Raw genomic sequence first — 19,846 nt, 5'->3', positions numbered from 1 at the left:
TGAGAAGAGAGAGAGAAAGAACCAGACATCAATCTGGTACATGTGCTGCTGGGGATCAAACTCAGGACCTCCTGCTTGAGAGTCCAATGCTTTATCTACTATGCCACCTCCTGGACCACTTACAAGGTTATTCTTATCATTGTCCTTATTTTAAAGATAAGGAACTTAACCAAGATATTTCAGTAACTAGCCCAAGGTTGCTACATAGTGAGTGGTAGAGCTGAGATTCAAACTTTGCATTCTCACTTTGAGGTATTTTGTTTACCGTTCACATAAGGACATTGACTGCTTAAGAAATGTTAAGTGCTTGCTCAAAAGTTACACAGCTAATGAAGGACAAATCTGAACTAAGACTCAATTCTTCTAGACCAGATGTGAAGGTCTTCCTCAGTCTAAAAAAAAAGAGTATCCAGTGTTCACAAATAATCCATACTGATATTACATATCCTTGCTCACAGAAACTTGTTGAAGTCTCTGAGAAAAGGCAAACTAGGAACACCTGCAGTGAGTCAGAACTCATTGTAGCATATGTGATCCTCACAACTAATTTGGAAATTGGATATTTTTACCCCCAAATTTATAGGAAGAAAGTATTATATTTATACTAACAGCTCAAGTTAACAGCAAAGAAGACAATGAAGCATGTCTCCTGATTCATCATCTAGGCCTTTCTCTCTCCCTCCCACTGAGAGAAAGAGAGAAAGAGAGGAGAGAAGGAAAGAGACAATAATGCAATGGGAGTTGGGCTCAATTTGGATCTATTACATGGCAAAGCAAACACTAAGTAAGTCATTTTGCTGGCCTTTTATTTATTTTTAAAAACCAGAACACTAAACTCTGGTTTATGGTGGAACCAAGGATCTGGAACCTGGGAGCCTCAGACAAAAATGTCTTTTGCATTATCATTATGCAGTCTCTATAGTTCTATCCACGCCTTTCTAATTCACATCTCAGTTTACTTCCCCAAATGGAAGAGAGGATCCTTAAAACAACACAACCATTAAAATCACTTAAATCTTAGTCATTTTTACTTTAATGGAAAACTTAATGTTTTTCTCTAAATGTCTTACCTTTTATAATCAATTAAATGAAGCTTATAAATAGATAAGCCTCATTTTACTGTAATGAAGTGCTTTACTTTTCTTCACATAATTTCAATGATGTCTAAAATTATTTTTCATGAAAGTAATGTCCTTTTAAAGGAACTGAGTTGACTTCAGTAAGGGTTGATTTCCATGCTATCATCTCTTAGACTATGAGTAACCCAAAATACACAGTCCTAATTAAATTGGTGGAAGGGATACTTTACAAAAAGAAGAGAACAGACTCATGTATTAATCAAAATCAGTCATTGGAATCAGAGAGAGAGAATGTGAATGGAGATATATATATCACAGACACAGCAGATGTCCACTCAGTCAGCACTTGGCACTTAATGAATTACAAGTTTCATAAAGATGCTTTCAGTGAAGCTCTGAAGTCAGCGATCTATAACACTAAGATTGTACAAAACAGCATGTCTTCAGAAGGATGGGAGATGAACCAGAAATCAGTTATTTATGCTGGAATGGTCAGGGATTCATTGGGCAGAGATCAGGGTACACAGTGATGCCAATTCTTAGAACAATCAAACTACTCATTCTGAAGTAGAAAACGATAGTTCTAGGAGTTTGTTATTATCCAGTAGTGGAAGAAAAAAAGGTCCTGGTATCACCCAAATATCTCTAGTATTGGCAGCATCTGGCAATTAGTATTTGTAAAAATCAACAAATTCAATCATGAGTTTTATTTAGCCAAAAGGGTTATCATTACAGTTTTGTGCATGCATGACAATTCCATTATTACCGGTAAGCATTTCTTTTTACTTTTTATTCCTTTCCTGACAGAGATAGAGAGAAATAATAAATAGGTGAAAGGGGTAGAGAGAATCATATAGAAGAGAGACATCTGCAGTATTGCTCCATCATATTTGAAGACCCCTTGCAGACTGAGAGTGGTGGTGGATTGATCCTGGGTGCTTGTATATAGTAATGTGGGACCTCTAGTGATTGTACCTGCGAACAAGCCCTGGCCCTCTCAACTTACATTGAAAATGGATTCCAGAAGAATTTAAAGACGGGTGCTGTCTTTGTTGATCTCACAGCAGCCTATGACATGGTCTGGCACCGTGGTCTCCTAGTCAAGATCTCAAGATGCCTGCCTCCATGGGTGTTCAACACTATATCGTTTCTTCTCCAAAACAGAAGATTCCGGGTGCATCTGGGTGACAAGTCTAGCAGATGGAGACTTGTCTCAAGTGGCCTCCCCCAGGGCTCTGTTCTGGCTGCTACGCTATTCAATATTTACATCAATGACCTCCCAGAAACTTCTTCAAGGAAGTTCATCTACGCCGATGACATCTGCTGTGTAACTCAGGCATCCAAGTTCGACATCCTCGAGGAAACACTCACGAAAGACATGTCTCTGATATCTGATTACTGTAAAAAATGGCGACTAATCCCTAGCACTGCAAAAACGGTATTATCTGTTTTCCATCTACACCATGCCTCGGCCTCGCGTGAGCTTAATGTGCAGCTTGGCGATACGAGAATCCGGCATGAAGCCCAGCCAGTCTATCTTGGCATTACTCTCGATCACACTCTGTCATTTCACGAACATCTCATAAAAACTGCAGCAAAGGTGAGCGCGAGGAATAACATCATTGCAAGACTGGCCAGCTCCTCATGGGGCGCAAGCGCTTCCACACTACAATCATCATCTCTGGCATTATGCTATTCCACTGCAGAATACTGTGCCCCAGTATGGTTCCGTAGCCCCCATGTCCACTTGGTCGATTCCAAATTATATTCCTCCATGAGGGTAATTTCTGGAACCATCTGTTCCACCCCAGTTCCATGGCTGCCAGTTCTTAGCAACATCGCCCCGCCAGATATTTGTCGGGATGCAACATCATCTAAGTTCATTTCCCATGTCTACGCTCGACCGGACCTGCCAATATACGCGGATATCTTCGCCCACCCTGTCCAACGCTTGATGTCTCGTCACCCAATCTGGTCCCCTACGCCTACACTTAACTTCTCTGTTCCAGTCTCTTGGAAACAGAGCTGGCAGTCAGCTGAGGTAAAGAACAAACACCTCATCACAGACCCCTGTGAGCGTCAACCCGGCTTTGACCTAGCACGTTATGATTGGGCCCTCCTCAATCGCTATCGAACAGGCCATGGCCGGTGCGCCGCTATGTTCCATCACTGGGGAGCCAGAGACGACCCGAACTGCCTCTGCGTCTACAGACAGACTATGACCCACATAGTCAACGACTGCCACCTCTCCAGATTCAAAGGAGGTCTCGAAACTTTACATCAGGCTCAACCTGACGCTGTTGACTGGCTACGGAAGAAGGGCAAACGCTAGAAGAACTGCTTGATTCTAACTTGTACTTTGTACAGAACCTGTTAGGTCATTTTTAAAGTAGTCTTTTCTTTACACATTAGTTATACTATAAAATCTAGTGGGAATGGAACATTGAACGATTGGTATGTAGCACTAGTCAAATCACTAGCTGTTAGTCAGACATTCTCTAGCCTCTGTACTTACTTCTTGTACCCTTTCGGTCTCTTACATCAAGACCCAACTGTGATCTTAGTTGAACAATACTTTAATGAATGATAACTTTCAAAGAATCAAGATATGAGAGAAGAAACTCACTAATAGCCTTAATTTCTCATTGAATGATTAAATCAGTACAAATTAAGCAGATGAACACATCACTTTATAAAACTTGATTTGAGAGAACTTGATATAGTGAATTGACAGAGACAAAGATTAAGACAGTTCCTTTAATTTCACTTTACATCACATACAAATACACATATGTTTAGTAGTACAATTCAACACTTCTTCAAAATATATGTTAATCTTGACCATAATGTCAGTATTACTTTTTTTTTTCATTTTATTGAAACCTTTACACTTATACAATCCTGACTCACCCCTTCACTTGCTCCAGTATTGTAATCAGTATCTAAGGGCTTGTCTTCATTTGAATTTGTCTGTTCATTCACTTTTTTTTTTCTAATCTCACATATGAGTGAGGTCATGTCTTCCTTCTCCTAACTTTGTGGCTGTGTCTGTCAAGTCCAGTTCTGTCTGCTACAGTAGACGGGAAGGTTTTACCCCTCCTTACAGCTGATATGGGTACTTTTAAGGTATACTTACTTTTAACATATAAAAATAAATGCAGTGAGAAGAAGAGAAGGGCAAGGTTCTTTGGGGGAAAATGGTAGTATTATATGAGTTTACTTTCTCCTCTAACTCTGAGAAATCTATTATGGTTAAAATCATGAGCTATGTGCTGACTATGTGTTTAGGTGCACACCCCCTCCTACTTGCTCATCAATGGTGACTATAGATAAGAGGTATGTCATTCCACTCCAAGACATTAAACTTCTTAGAGGAACAATACTGCACTGATGGAAAATGACAACTTACTTGTTAAAAACCGTCATAATGATCTGTCATAATGATTCAGTTGTAATGATCATATCAAGAAAATGACTCACTCATTTCCTTCTTGTTTAGATGCAGTAATTTGAGGAGTATCAAGGAGAAACATAGTCCCACTCATACTAATCAAAGTCTACTGTAAAAAGATAAGAAAACAAATGTCTGTTAAGACTTAAGGCAACAAGTTACCTGTTCATCAGCTCAGATTCTCTATTGTATTCAGAGACCTGATACTGAAAGGAGAAAGGAAACTAAGCCTAGTATTTAAAGTCTGTAAACCATCTGGATTTTGTTTGTTTGTTTGTTTGTTTTTGTTTTTGCTTCCAGGGTTATTACTAGGGTTCAGGTGCTTGCACTGCTCCTGCAGGCCCTTTCCTTTCCTTTCCTTTCCTTTCCTTTCCTTTCCTTTCCTTTCCTTTCCTTTCCTTTCCTTTCCTTTCCTTTCCTTTCCTTTCCTTTCCTTTCCTTTCCTTTCCTTTTTCCTTCCTTCCTTCCTTCCTTCCTTCCTTCCTTCCTTCCTTCCTTCCTTCCTTCCCTCCCTCCCTCCCTCCCTCCTTCCTTCCTTCCTTTTTTTTATAGGACAGGACAGAGAAAACTTGAGAGAGAAGAGGAAGATAATGGGAGAGAAAGATAAACAACCACAGATATGTTTCACAGGTGGGGAACTGGGCTTGAACCGGGATCCTTGAGTGGGTCCTTGTGTTTGGTACATTATGCCCTTGGTACTATACACATGTAACCTGGTGAGCTACTGTCTGGCCCCTCTGGATATCTTCTATAACAAATATTCTATCCATTTCTTCTCCCCAACAGATTTTTTTGTTTGTTTTTGCTCTGTTTTGCTTCTGAGTTTAATTAGTTATATATTTTGGTTATTAGCCTTTTAAATGACAGATATCATATCATTAATGGTAACATTTTAATCCTAGGAATTTCCATATTTTTCACAAAAGTAGAAATATAAGGGCTGAGGAGATAGCATAGTAGTTATGTGACAAGACTTTCCTCTCTGAGGCTCCAAGGTCCCAGGTTCAATCCCTGGCACCACTATAAGGCAGAACTGAGCACTGCACCGGTCTCTCTCTTTTTCTCTTTTTCTTCCTCTCTATCCCTTGTCATTAAAATAAAAGAAATTAAACAAAAGTAGAAATATATTTAACACAGTTTGTTGACTCCCAGTAAATTTACTAGATATTTTAGTAGACATTTAGGATATAATAGAGAAGGGGAGAAATTTATATCCTCATGGATTTTAAAAATCTTACTTTCATTTTTTGAAGTTCTTGTTTTTATTTCTTGCTTTACTGTGTATGTGTTCTGAGATATTAAAATATTTAATGGCTGTATAAATTATATCATAGTCATAAAGTCATGTGTTTTATTTGCTTTTGTGCAGTAAGTCCAAAAGAAAATTAAAACACAGGAAGAATTTAATGAATATTTACTTTGAATAAATAATTATAAATGACATAAGAAATGTATGAGAAGTGATTCCAGAGTTCAAAGAGAAGAAAATGGAAAAGAGAAAGAACATAATTATAAAAGAAGGTGAAATGTCACAAGCAATGCTGTATGTATATTTACTAAGTGGGCATTAGGAATTCTCCATATTATCATAATTATTGTGCTAACTAAACAATGACAGGAAAAAACAACACAATAATAATAACAGCTAATGTTTATTTAATACTTGGCATGTACTATTTAGATTCATAGTGCTATATATTGATAAACTCAATTAAGTCTCAACAGATATTTAAGAAAATAAAATTTTCGGGATCAGGTGGTGGTGCACCTAGCTAAGTGCACACATTGCAATGCAAAAGGTTGCAGGTTCTAGTCCCTAGTTCCCACCTGCTAGGGGAAAGCTTCAAGAGCGGTGGAGCAGGGCTGTAGGTGTCTGTCTGTCTGTCTCTCTCCCTCTTCCTTCTCAATTACTCTCTGTCTCTCTCCAATGATAAATACAAAAATAAGAAAAAAGAAAAAGAAATTATAAAAAAAAGGAAGTCAGGCAGTAGCAAAGTGGGTTAAGTGCACATGGCACAAAGTGCAAGGACTAGCGCAGAGAGCTGGGTTCGAGCCCCTGGCTCTCCACCTGCAGGGAGGTCTCTTCACAATAGATGAAGCAGGTCTGCAGGTGTTTTTCTCTCCCCCTCTCTGTTTTCCCCTCCTCTCTGGACTTCTCTCTGTCCTACCCAACAACAATGACAGCAACAACAATAATAATATCAATGATAATGATAAACAACAAGGGCAACAAAGAGGAAAAAATAGCCTCCAGGAGCAGTGGATTCATAGTGCAAACACTGAGCCCCAGCAATAACCCTGTAGGCAGGAAAAAGAAAAAATAAATAAAATTGTTTTCTGTATGAGGAAAAAGAGATACCAAGTTAGCTATTTTCATGTCACAGACCTAGTAAATGTTGAAGGAAAAAATTGATACAATGAGTCTGTTTTTATTTTTTTATTTATAAGATTTTTAAAAATTTTATTTATTTATTATTGGATAGAGACAGAGAGAAATTGAGAGGGGAGGGAGCCAGAGAGGGAGAGAGAGAGAGATAGCTGAAGCTCTACTTCACCACTTGTAAAGCTTTCCCCCTGCAGGTGGGGACCAGGGGCTTGAACCCAAGGCCTTGCACACTGTAGTTTGTGCACTTAACCAGGTGCACCACCACCTGGCCTACAATAAGTCTGTTTTATGTGAACCTATATACCCTCAGAAGGCATACCTTGTTTGTGTGGGTAATCAGTAAAGATGGTCTCCTAACACTCAGGTCCCTTATAGTAATTACAACACAATATTTATTTCAACACTGGAGACATTGCCTTTCCTCTTTCTGAAGAGCTGGTGTGACATCTTCCTATATATACATCATCTAACCACCAGTCTGCTTCTGCAGCTCTTTACCTCAATCTAGTCACAGCTATCTTTGAGTATCTATTGAAAGTTTTATCTTTTTATTCATTTTTCCCTTTATTGGGGGGATTAAAGGTTTATAGTTGACAGTAAATGTCAGTAGTTTGTAAATGTGTAACATTTCTCCATTTTCCACAGAACAATCTAACACCCACTACTGAAATTTTTAGACTTCAACTCTTTCCAGAAAACAGTGCAAATAATGTTATCTGTCATTCTGTGTCTTAACAATGTTTCTGGAAAGGAAAAAGGAGAAACAGCATCTCTGCAGTAGAAAAGGCCCAGAAGTGAATGTATTAGCAATTTCAAGAAATTGGGAGACTTTGAAATTCACAGAAGAGTCTTCTAAGGATATGTTTCTCAAACTTTAGAGCTCTTAAGAGTCACCTGAACAGAGGCTGTCAGTGGCACACCTGGAAGAGCACACATAATATAATGCGAAAAGATCCTGGTTCAAGTTCCAATTCTCCATCTGCAAAGGAAGACCACCACAAGTGGTGAAGCAGTGTTACACGTGTTTCTCTTCCTCTCTCTCTTCCCTTTCCTTCTCAATTTTTCTATATAAATAAATCAAGTAAAATAATTTAAAAAATTTTATTATCTTTATTTATTGGATAGAAACAGCCAGAAATCAAGAGGAAAGGGGGTGATAAGAGAGGGAGAGCGACAGAGAGACACTTGTAGCCCTGCTTCACCCCTCATGAATCGTTCCCCCTGCAGGTGGGGACCAGGGGATTGAAGTTAGGTCCTTGCACATTGTAATACGTGCACTCAACCAGGTGCGCCACCACCCGGCCCCTGTAAAATAATTTTAAAATCATCACCTGAGGAATAATTAGAACATGAGTATTCCTGCTCACTGTCCTCTCACCTCCAGAAAACTACTATCAATTCTGTAGTAGAAATCTTTAAAAAAAAAAAACACAGAGCACTAATCAGCTCTGGATATCAATGGATTATGCAGGGGATCTTCTTCTAGCGTTTGCCATGCAGGGGATTGAACCTATGAATTCAAATTTAGAGCCTGAGGCATAAGAGTCTCTTTGCATAATCACTATGCACTCTGTACCACCCAAGATTAAATTTGCTTGAAATACCTCAGGTTGTTTAAATGCAGGAACCTGAAAACCACAACTGAATGCTAATAAGATTCTGGTGAGGCCTAGTGCAAAATTCCACTTTCAGACTAGCAAAATCAGGTTGCTGAGAAGTTCAGAACATTTCTAACCTAAATGACAAATGACCCTTTAAATAAAGACTTTTCACTTTATAAATAGGCAAGCCCTGGGTTTGATAACTGAAGAGTTGGGGTTCCACTAACACTGCATTCTAATTAAGACAGATGATTACAATCATCAAACTTTTGGCTTTTGGTTACAGAATGATTAGCAATTACCTAATAACAAGTCTTACTTAAAAGAACAGGAGATGTTTTCTGTGCCTTCAATCCAAGGCCAGTTGCTGGCAAGAAGAAATCAAATGCCAAATTCCATACATACTTCCTTGTTAATAATATGGAGGTAACTTCCATAAATAATGCTAGTCATTTGCAGGCATGTCAGGAAAAGAGTAAAATAGATTAGTGACCTGAAAGCAGGAAGACACTAAGGTGTTTCTGCACGTGCCTATCACTGAGCTGATTTTGCAATTGCCTCTCTAAGGAGTTTTCATTTAAACTCATACACAGTGACAGTGTGATCCAGCATAAAGAGCTCTGGAGTCAAATTCCGAGCAAAACTCAGATTCCTGCTCTGTTAGCTCACGTGGCAGATTTCCTAAACTTCCAGAGTCTTGGTTTCCACAGTATTAGAATGGAGACAATACCTATTCCATAGGGTTGTTGTGAGGATTAAATTAAGTAAATTGCTGATAATTTGAATTGCTTCAAAGGTATGATAATTTTTGTTACTATTGTTAAATCAGCTTCTGTTGTCATGCAGATAACATATGTGGGTGCAATAACTGCTCTAAAGTTCAGCGAACTACCCCCTGCCTATCTTCCAACTCCCAGCCTCCATGAACGACAAGAAGAGCAGAGTCATTGATTACTCTGTTGACAGTTACCTGTGCATAAATGAATACTTGTATCAATAGGCAGTGAGTAATTTGTCTCACTTTTTTGATGTACATCACCTGTCAACTCCACTTTGCTGTCTGGAATGGTGTGACTTCTCTATCAGTAACTGATATGACAGGGATAAGCATGGATAAAGGATTGTTTAAGGCCTCCAGACAGATGGCTATATTCCAAGTGGAGAATACATTACGGGGGGACCTGGCTAAGTGCATACACTACAGTGCATGAGGATCTGAGTTCAAGCCCCTGGTCCCCACCAGCAGGGGGACTGGTGAAGTAGAGCCATAGGTGCCTCTCTGTCTCTCTCCCTCTCTATCTCCCCTTTCCCATTTGCTCTCTGTCTCTGTCCAATAAGAAAATAAATTTAAAAAATAAATACAAAAAGAGAATATATTACTCTCCCTCATATTTCTTTTTTCTTTTTTTGCCTCTAGGCTTATCGCTGGGGCTCGATGACTGCACTACAAATCCACTCCTCCTGGAGGACAGTTTTCCCATTTTTGTTGCCCTTGTTGTTGTTGTTACTGCTGTTGTTGTTGTTGCTGGATAGGACAGAGAGAAATCGATTGAGGAGGGGAAAACAAAGAGGAGGAGAGAAAGATAGACACCTGGAGACCGGCTTGTGAGGCAACCCCCCTACAGGTGGGGTCTCTTTCATATTTCTATTCTTGCTCTTTACACAGCTGATTCCCCTGGATTTATTAGATCTCATGTGCACTGAACTGTAAGAGAGCAAACAAGGGCTTTACTGCCTTCTTGCCTTCCTTACCTCTGCAATAACACCAGCCCCATTCTCTCATCACTGAGGTCACCGGAGACACAAATGTGGATGGGTATGCACCTAGTTTGCAGTAAGACTTAAGACTTTTCTGTATGGTCAGGGGATTGGATATGGAGTTTTGGGGGTGGGAGTTGTGTGGAATTGTACCCTTCTTATCCTATAGTCTTGCCAATATTTGCATCTTATAAGTAAAAATTTAAAAAAAGTTATCCACAAATTATCCTGTACCAAGTCCCTTATCCTTAAGTGCAGGATATGTAACTCATATAGTTTCTTCTAGAATTAGAAGCCCTGTGACCCATCTCTATATTTTTCACTAGTGGTGGCTTCTGGTCAGGTTTCAGTCAAAACTTATATTCTGGTTTTGCCAAGTCATGGGGGGGGGGTGGTGCCTGAGCAAGCCCATGTATCAGTGGAATAATGTTTCTTAAGTCCCTCTTCTTCTAAAATCTGCTGTTAAAATTTTGTTGGGCTGGGAGGTGACCTACCTTGTTGAGCATGTGTGTTACAATGCACAAGGACCTAGGTTCAGACCCCTGGTCTGCACTTGCAGGGAGAAGCTTCACAAGCAGTGAAGCAGTGCTGGTGATATCTCTCTTTCTTTCTCTCTCTCTTTTTCTCTTCTCTCTTTCCCTTTTCTCCTCCTCTCCCTCTTCTTCTCCCTCTTCCCTTATCTCCCCCTTTCCTCTTGATTTCTCTCCATCACTATCTAGTAATGTAATAAATAAATAAATATAAAAAATAAAGTTTGACATTTCCATCTCTTACATAATGCAAGCAAAAATGGTCTTTCTTATCTTATAGGAGACAATCTATAATGAAACTGAAACTAAAGTAAAACCACAAAATTCTTTACAAGGATAGGGCTTTTACTTCAAAAGTGATATGGCATCTTACCAATCTAAGGTTGTATGAACTTTCAGCAGATCTCAGCAGAACTGAAGCACAGTGCCCTCCATTTATAGGCAAAGGCTTGCCTAGGATTTCCTACAAGAGCACTTGAGGTTTTTTTTTTTTTTCCTTTTCCTTACTTTCATTTTTGAATAAACTCTTAAATGGGGAAAAAAAGAAAGAAAGAAAAAAAAAAGAAAAAACATCCAGTAAGATTTCACCTTTGTTTACTGGCAGTTATTGCATTCATTCGCTCTGAGCAGAGGTGTGCCTGTGCTCTGAAGTGACCTCTAATTCTCAGCAGGGTCCTCATGCCATGTTGGCCACACCTGTCCTGGGTCATAACCATTGTCTTGTGCTCTTTGCCCTGTTTCCCCTTGAAAAAACATTATTAAGATACACCTAATGTCAGATCACAGAATGTGTATATAAATTTAGAGACTTTGGCTGGAGGTGGTGCACCAGGTTAAGCAATTACTGGCGTAAGGGTCCTGGTTTGAGCCCCTGGCTACCCACCTGCAGGGGGATTGCTTCACAAGTGGTGAAGCAGGTCTCCAGGTATCTTTCTCTCCACTGCTCTGTTTTCCCCTCCTCTCTTGATTTCTCTCTGTCCTATCCAACAACAACAACAATAATAACAACAACAACAACAAGCAAAAACAACAACAAAAGGGAAAAAGATGGCCTCCAGGAGCAGTGGATTCATAGTTCAGGCATCAAGCTCCAGTGAACCCTTGAGGCAAAATAATAATAACAGCAATAATAATAATTTTAAATACTTAAAGAAAATTTCCAATCTGAGTAACCTGGCTAAGTTGGCTCCAACTGAACTTAGTAAATAAATAAAGTACTTTTCTTTTTTTTTAAACTTTATTTATTATTGGATAGAAACAGAGATAAACTGAGGGGAAGGGGAGATAGAGATGGAGAGCGACAGAGAGATACCTGCAACCCTGCCCACCACTTGTGAGGCTTTGCCCCTACAGGTGGGGATCAGGGGCTTGAACCTAGGTCCTTACGTACTGTAGTATGTGCACTTAACCAGGTGCACCACACCTGGCCCCAGAAAGTACTTTTCTTTGAAAATAATAATAATAATGATAATGCATGAGAAATACAGCAGATAAAAAAAGTGCAACAACATCAAAGATAAAGTTTAAATGTGTACATAAGTGTAACTGTATCTTAAAGGAGGATGTAGACATTTTTAGTTTTCACTGGACACACAATCTTCATAATCACTCTAAACTGATGTTATATAATACCTCCCTCCTCCCCACAACTGTTTTAGTTACATCTGCCACATATGTGTGAAAATCTCATTAGGTGTCTTTTTAAAGATTCCCCTACCATCCAAGGTTTAATGTCAGTGTCGCCTTGTTTCTGGTCTTCATAACCACCCCAGCTAGAAGGTACTCATCTTACCTGCATCACTAGCAGTTTGACCAGTTGATTGCAAGTGACTTCTACTGCCACATATTAATACTCACAACTTTTTTATATATATACTTCACGCAGTCTTCTTGATTAGTGTTTGGAACATATTTTCTGATCTGAAAATTATCTGCAGAATTTAAAAATACACACAAATAAGAAATTGTACAATTCTATCAACTGTGAGCCCTTGACATGCAGTCAGTGCTTCTTAAATGTTAGCAGTTATTAATAAACACTATAAATAAACAAAAAACTTCATATATTTTACACATAATTCTATGGTTTTGTGTCTAATCCTACCCTATTCACACCTGAAAAAAAAAGAAAACAAAAAAGGGAGTCATTTCCAGAGTCACTATTTTTCTTTTTGCAAAGGTACTGATACATTTTGAAAAAGAGGTTGACCTTCTACTTTCAGATTATATATTCAAAGACTTCATGTGTGCTAACACAAAGGTAATATGAAACAAACTAATATGTCTTACTGGAAATACCCGTTTCTGATTTATATAAATATCTATGTATACCAATAATAGAGGAGGGCCTTATTATATGAAATGTTAAGTTTTTCTCATTTATAAGCCACAGCCTTTACATCAATGTGTCATCTTTGTTACTCTATATCTTTACTTAAAACTATAAGTTATTTGACACTTTCAAATAAAAAAAATAAAAATAAAAATAAAAGTAAACTAGTATATGGAGTCAGGCAAGCTGACTTTCAGAGAAGCTACATTATGACATCAGAAAAGAGACCTGACATTCCTAGCTATATATATATCCACCTCCATCTCTTAATTATTCTCCCCTATAGTTCCATAAGCTCTATACCACACTGTTTGTACACTGAATGTACTTTGAATGAAACCATAGCCCTGAACAGAAAAGTATATCTTGCTTTAAAAAAAATACACTATACAAGCTAGGAAGAGAATATCATGGCTATGCAAATGACTTTCATACTTGAAGCTATGGGCTCCCAGGTAATCTCCAGCACCATCATAAACCAGAGTTGATCTGTGCTCTAAGAATATATGTGTGTGTGTGTGTGTGTGTGTGTGTGTGTGTGTGTGTGTGTGTGTGTGTAATAAACAAATAAAAATTCTAGGCAAAGGACAACAACTACCAAATGGTTCCATTCAAATGTGAAATATAGATTACTAATGCAAATAAGCCTTTAAAAAAATGGAACCAGACCGTCTATTTGACTCTGTGAGAACTAAGATAGTTGTTGGGGTGGGGAGAGGATAGCACAGAACTTTAAATGGGGTATAGTGACTCAGAGGCATCTCCTGAACACTGATAATTTTGTAAAACAATGTTAAGTCACTAGTAAAAATATATAAAATAGATATGAATAGATATCTTTCACCCATAAAATTTTATTAAATTTTAAAAGGTCAAGTGAAAAATGTTTTATACAAACGACCAATAAACGCAGCTTTCATATCTAGTGATGAAACAAAACCAATTTTGTCATTACTAAATCAGAAATATATTAACCAAGGTTAGAACTCAATATTTTCAGAGAGCCTTGGGCTTCTGAAATCACCATGTTGATTTCAGAAATCTATAGAGACAAAGTGAATCATTATTTGGAAGAGAATTGAAATAGGCCAAACCCATATTAAGATTTTTACCTTCACATGAGAACATGGAGGTTTCATAATCAGGATTTTGCTACTTCAAGAATTCTTTGAAATTCATTCAAGTGAATAATTTCATACACAGTTTTTTTAAAAAGACTTTCTAATGCAAACATGGTTTTTAGAATCAGATCAATAGAGATTCCAAATTGTGTTCTGCCCTAACCTTCCCAGCTCAGCCTGACCTAATCATTCTTTCTGAACCTCATTCTTCTGCTTTGTGTAATGACTGTGATACCTTGAGAATCTTACAAGATTTATTGTGACCCCTGCTAATTTAATAAGGTGATGAATGTTAGTCATACAAAAAGAACTTCCCCATTTTCATTACAAGATTATGTTATTACACCTCAGGTCTAAAAATACCTGAGGTAAAGATATGCATGTCAAACACTTAGACATTAATTCAATTTGATAAGTGCAGCAATAATGCCATCTTAATGGCATAAATTATATACTGCAGATGGCTGTCTTGGAACAACTTTGTCAAGTGAGAGAAACTGGAGGTGAAAAGCCATAGCATTTAAATCATGCTCAGCCTAAAAAGGTGAGATAAAGATATTACACATATATAGCAAGGCTCATATAAAGATTAAAAAGCTAATGTTGATGATCATTTTAGAGCTCAATGGAAAAATGAAAAATAAACACACTAGAAGACACAAAATATAACCACAAAAATTTAGAGCATGTAGAATACAGAAACATGTTCTTGCTCCTGACAAATTACCTGCACTCCACATCATTCATAACAAATGACCTCTCACTTGTGGCATATCTTGAAAAACTATGTTAACTGGGAAAGCTGTGGATCTGAATGACTCTCAATTTGGGGGAATCATATAATCATATAAATATATATGCAAATACATACTCCTTCTTAAACACATCTTTCTCTCTTTCACACACACACACATTGCAAGACATATATAAAGCAAAATTTATTGTTGTTTTAAGAGGTTGAACAAAAAGCACTGAAAGGAGACAGGAAGAAAGTGGGGGAGGGGAAATAAAACATCAACCAGAATTCTTTAAAAATTAGATGGACATTCCATTAATTCAGATGTTATTATACCCAGTTGACTATTTTAGCCATGTCCAGAAAATGGGTGATACTTGTGCCCTACTTCTTTCTGGGAAAAGAAACCTAAGTGGCAAATCACATAGTTCCTGAGGTGGTCTCCAGATTTGGAGTTGATGAACTGACCCTTTAATGACCTGAGAGAAAGAAGTGTTGAAAATGTGAATGTTACACAAGTGTATATAGAACTCTTCAATAATGGGCTTTTACATATTTTATTTATTTGAATTCTAGTGATACAGAGAAAAAGAAAGCTAGATGAGGGGGTTGGGTGGTGTTGTATGTGTTTGAGTACACATGTTATAATGTACATGGACCAAAGTTTAAGACCCTGGTCCCCACCTGCAGGAGGAAAGCTTTTGAGTGGTCAAGCAGGACTACAGGTGTCTCTCTGTAGCTCTCCCTCTCCATCTACCCTCCCCTCTCAAATTCTGCCTGTCTCTAACCAGTAAAATGACAAAATAAAATAACAAAAAGAAAACTAGATGATAGATGAACACTTAACTAGTTAGCTAGATAGATATATCAGAGCACTGCTCATTTCTAGCTTATGGTGGTGTTAGGGATTGAATTTGGAACTTCTGATGCCTCAGGCATGGAAGGCTTTTGCATAACTATCCTGCCATGTCCCCAGCCCAAAAATGAACTTTTTCTATGTATATAGGGTTCTCGTGTCAATCATGATTGGCTGACTGACATTGACCCAACCTCAAAGATGAAGAAATTTAAGTTCTGATTGATACTTCAAAGAAATATGGCAAAAAATAGATCTAGAACCTGAACCCCTACTCATCTTTTCATCAGAGTGCTTCTATTTATTAAGTTTTCCTCTGCTTTCTCATACTCAAGTTTATAAATAATAACTTTCTATTTAACTCTTTCCATATTATTCAAACAGATAAACATGACTATTTGAATTTGATTTACTCTATACTGACTAATATATATGTATATATATATATATATATATATATATATATATATATTTCATGTACTTTGTACATGTTTACACTACTCTGTGTGTCTGTGTTTGACTGGAATTAATTAAAAGAAGACTTCATATGAGAGCGAAAGCTCAGTTTGCAACTCTAGGTGATCAAACAAGAGCATTCTCCATTTTTTCTGTTTATTAACATTAGGAGCCTTAGTAGACCTACTGCATGTCACCCATCCAAACTCTAATCCACACTGACAGTATCCTATTATAAACATGGATCTGCACATGTACACACAAAATACATATATAATAGGAGAACGGGTCTTAAATGTACAACTATCTAATTTGGCAGTGATATACTTTCTCCTCTTTCATTCTTTCCAAAAATCTTTCATGATTCATTAAGCTTAAGAACAATATTACATTTCTTTTCAGTTCTTTGCTTTTATATGTTTGAAATTTTGATTTAAAGCTAGAATTTCAAGTCAACTGATTGAAGGGGTTAACATACTTTATTAAAAATCAAATATAAATTAGTTGAACAATTTTAATGCTAATAATACTTAAGAAGTAAAGTAGGGAATGAGAAAGGCATAGGTAGGGAATGAGAAGTAGAAAATTAGTAGGGAATTAGTAGGGAATGAGAAGGGCATAGGTCTACTGGAGCTTTAAAAAAGACTTATCAGGGGCAACAAAAGGGAATAAATAAATAAATAACTTATCACTATAATCATTTCAATACATGTGTGTATGTACAGCATAAAAACCAGAACCTGTATTTCCAGTATTGGATTTAATGGTGGTGTGAATTCTCTCTGGAAATGAGTAGGGACAATGATCATGCTATCATGATCTATGTGAGCACAATCTATATCAAGTCCAGCAGATTTTCTAATGAATAAAGTAGAAATTTACTTTAAAACGTTCAAGACTTCCATTACAAAAACTATCAACAGGCAGAACTAAAATGTCTCTGAGGTGGTTCTAAGCAAATATCACAAAGAAAAGGTGTACTACTGAGAAAAATAATATGTGCATTTTTCAAACAGAAATCTATCACACCTCCTGCATGTATTCTAATATATTTGTTTATGTGATTGCTTTTTTCCTGATCTTTGGTCACATTATTTTCAATGTCTGCTATATATATATATATATATATATATATATTTTTTTTTTTTTTTCCTTTTACCAGAACACTGCTCAGTTCTAGTTTATGGTGGTACTAGGAATTGAACCTCAGACCTTGGAGCTTTAGACATGAAAGTCTTTAGCATAGCCATTATGCTATGTCCCCCATCCTTCACACACTTTTAAAATGATACTCAAGCATTAATGACAAAGCTGTTTGATGTTTTACTATATCTGCCAATAAGAGTTCCCAGGTTCATTTTAAATTGACAGCTAAACTTTCCCCTGTCACAATCAAAATTCACCAACTTTCACCCATAGTAGTCTCTGGGTTCAGTAGAAGCACAACATGCACCCTTTGTCCTTAGAGTGATTTTCCTGCAATACAACAAGATCCCTCTGAGCTCCTAAGGAAAGGCCAAGGCCAAGTCAGGCAAAGGGGGGTGGAGGTGGGGGTGATTAGGGCTGTTGTTTGAAAGATATAGCTATTTCTAGGATTGAGTCACATTGGTGAACAATCAGCAATTCACAAACTGCAAAGCTCTACCTGTACACACACACACACACACACACACACACTTAAAATGTGGTACAGGCTCCTTCTAATTTGCATTTTGTGGGGTGCCCAGCAATAGAAACTACATTGTCCACTTTAAATTTTTGTCATATCTCTCTCTCTCTCTCCACTTACATCAGTACACATACAGCAAGAAAGGTAAAATCGCTGAGAGATTAGCTCATACCAACCTACAAAGGCAAAAGTTAATTGGTTCACTTCCACACTTTAGATATTTAATGTTATCCTATTGTTTGTCTGACCTCCAGCTCAAATCATTGTGATGAGTTGTCAGTTTTGCACACTAATTTTGAAGTTTCTTTCAGGTCTCAGGGTTGAAGTCTTCCTGTGGTAGAGGCAGTCTTGGAGGTGACAAAATTCAAGGAGGAAGTGGGCAGAGACTTCACTGAATATATTCCCAGTCGGAAGCCTCCTTTCTCCAGCCCACCTAACCCTTCCTTCCCCTCCCCTCTATGTCAGAGCTAACCTCAGCACTTCTATACTCACCGTGCAGGTGTGGCCAGAACCGTGGACCGGTCGCTGTGCAGAGTTCCTCGCCTCAGCAAACGTGCTGTGTGCCAGCCTCGGACACTTCATCCCGCACATTTTCTTATTCTTACTCCGAAGTTCAAGTTTCTGGCTGCTCAGGGTCCGATTGCTAATGCAGCTCTGCTGTTTCGAGGGGAGCTCTGAGAGGGGACGGGAGCTGCAGAAATCTTGCTAGGCAGTTAGTTACTAGGAAGGGAAAAAAAGAGGAAAGACCCCGAGCCTTTGAGGAGGGAGCTCAGCCTGAGAGCCGCCTGGTGCCTTCAGGACCCTCGCGGCAGTCGCAGGGCTCCAGCTGTGCGGGCACTCAAGATCCCAACTCATCCAAGTTGAGCGCGCCGGAAGAGCGGCCAGAGGCAAAGATGAAACGGACGTGGCTGCTACTGCGGATCCAGGCTCAGCCAGGCGGGCTGGATCTGGCGTCTGGGGTGGCAGGTGGCCGCCTGTGGAGCCTGTAAAGGCCCCAGAAATCCGGGGGCTTGGTGCCCAGCCACTTCTCCCGACTCCCGCCAGAGATTCAACTTCACATACCAGGGACCCTCTTGGTTACTGCTCTCTGCCTCTCGCTTTGTCCTCTGTGAGCTGAGCTGGAAGTAGTGATTTCCTCTGCTTCCTGGACACTCCCAGTGTCCTTGGGAGGTGAAGGATTAGGGGATTCCCACATTTGTCCCCTAATCCTCTGTGAATTGGTGTCTTGATCAAACTCACTGCACAGGCAGTATGCCCTGAAATAGAGAAAAAGCTAAGAAGTCAGTAGCTGAGATGAGGTGGGGTTATCTGAGATGATAAAGTGATGATAGATTTGCAAAGCAGAAAAAAATGTTCAGTGATAGTGCTGCTCTTTTTAAGAATTTTTTCTCCCACCTAATACCATGCTTTACATCCTTTTTCTTACCTTATTTTTCTATAATACTTATTTTATATAAAAACCAGTTTCCCTGCGTCACCTGAAAAACCACACTTTACTACTAGCTGTTTTCTACAATTTTCCCAGGGGCACACTAGAGTTTTCCCAAATACTTCCAAGGGATGGAGATTTTGGAGGAAATAAAAGGACTGTAATTCTAGGTTGGGGAATATTTGGGGTTTTGTACACTGTTATAATAAGTACTCATGATTAATACAAAAATCCAAGGACCCATAGGAAATCAGCAATCTATTACAGATATATTATGTACAGCACACATCTATTCAATAGATAATAGAAATGTGTATATTTATTGCATTCATTATATATTTGTGTGTTGACTGTACCAGTTTACTTGTATAAGTCATTACCCACTGACAGGAGACATGAGTTATGAAATTCTGGGGTGAATTTTCCATATTGTGAGCTGTCT

The 19,846-nt window shown here is 38.4% G+C and overlaps 1 long non-coding RNA gene across 2 annotated transcripts; it reads right to left on the bottom strand.

The window, feature by feature from the left end:
* Nucleotides 1-3,886: 3,886 nt before the first annotated feature.
* LOC132532637 (uncharacterized) lies at nt 3,887-19,038 on the bottom strand. Of its 2 annotated transcripts, none has more exons than XR_009544559.1 (3): nt 18,468-19,038; nt 12,598-12,736; nt 3,887-4,639 (listed from the first exon to the last, which is right to left on the bottom strand). It is a non-coding gene; the product is annotated as an uncharacterized LOC132532637 (long non-coding RNA). The 2 variants fall into 2 exon arrangements; XR_009544558.1 differs by lacking the exon at nt 3,887-4,639 and adding an exon at nt 11,150-11,331.
* Nucleotides 19,039-19,846: the final 808 nt, after the last annotated feature.

Source organism: Erinaceus europaeus, chromosome 14 (assembly GCF_950295315.1).
Source record: "Erinaceus europaeus chromosome 14, mEriEur2.1, whole genome shotgun sequence".
In the NCBI taxonomy this organism is placed as follows: Eukaryota; Metazoa; Chordata; class Mammalia; order Eulipotyphla; family Erinaceidae; genus Erinaceus; species Erinaceus europaeus.
This window is presented reverse-complemented; position numbering and strand designations above follow the sequence as displayed.